The 672-nt window shown below is 42.1% G+C and overlaps 1 pseudogene; it reads right to left on the minus strand.

The window, feature by feature from the left end:
• Positions 1-256: 256 nt before the first annotated feature.
• LOC112861747 (U4 spliceosomal RNA) lies at positions 257-327 on the minus strand (annotated as a pseudogene).
• Positions 328-672: the final 345 nt, after the last annotated feature.

The following is a 672-nucleotide window of genomic DNA, read 5'->3' on the forward strand; positions in this document are numbered from 1 at the left end:
AGGCATGAGTGCCTAGAGGGAGAAACCAGGTCCTAGATGGGGAGCACAAGGGAGTTACACGTTTCAAAAGGGCACGGAACAACTATTCTTAGAGTCTGGGTATGTATGGAAAAGGAACAAGCTGTAAGTATAAAAACTGATGTGATACACCACCTTCTGGATGTTGTTTCCTTGTTTCCTTTTATACTTCTCTTCATCCTTGTTACTGAAAATAGAATGAGAAGGGGAAAGTTACAGTAGAAGGAGGGTCTCCGCCTCATTTTCAATTAGCAATAATCGCTCCTCGGATAAACCTCATTGGCTACGATACTGCCACTGCACAAAGCTTCCGCCTCATTTTCAAGCATATCCTTACTGAGGTACATTTCATTATGACTTGCGTGAGAATTGCTCCACTTCTTGTTACATACATATTTTCTTCATCATTTAGATATTCCTTTTCCCACGTGGATTTTCTGAAAACCAGGGGTATATCCCAGCTACCTTTTGACATAAATAATAAAAGATGCAGACCCCTTCTTCTGTGTTCTCCTCTGTATTCCAGCATAAAAAGGAAGTGAAGAAGCCGGGGCTCTAAATGTGAGGTCGTATGCAGGGTTGGAGTCTCTAGCCAGTGGTTCTCCAGCTCTCTTGTTATCTTTTACCGTTTGAGTCAAATTACGAGACTCCAAC

The sequence above is a fragment of the Puma concolor genome, chromosome A1 (assembly GCF_028749965.1).
Source record: "Puma concolor isolate L17-30 chromosome A1, mPumCon1.1.hap2, whole genome shotgun sequence".
In the NCBI taxonomy this organism is placed as follows: Eukaryota; Metazoa; Chordata; class Mammalia; order Carnivora; family Felidae; genus Puma; species Puma concolor.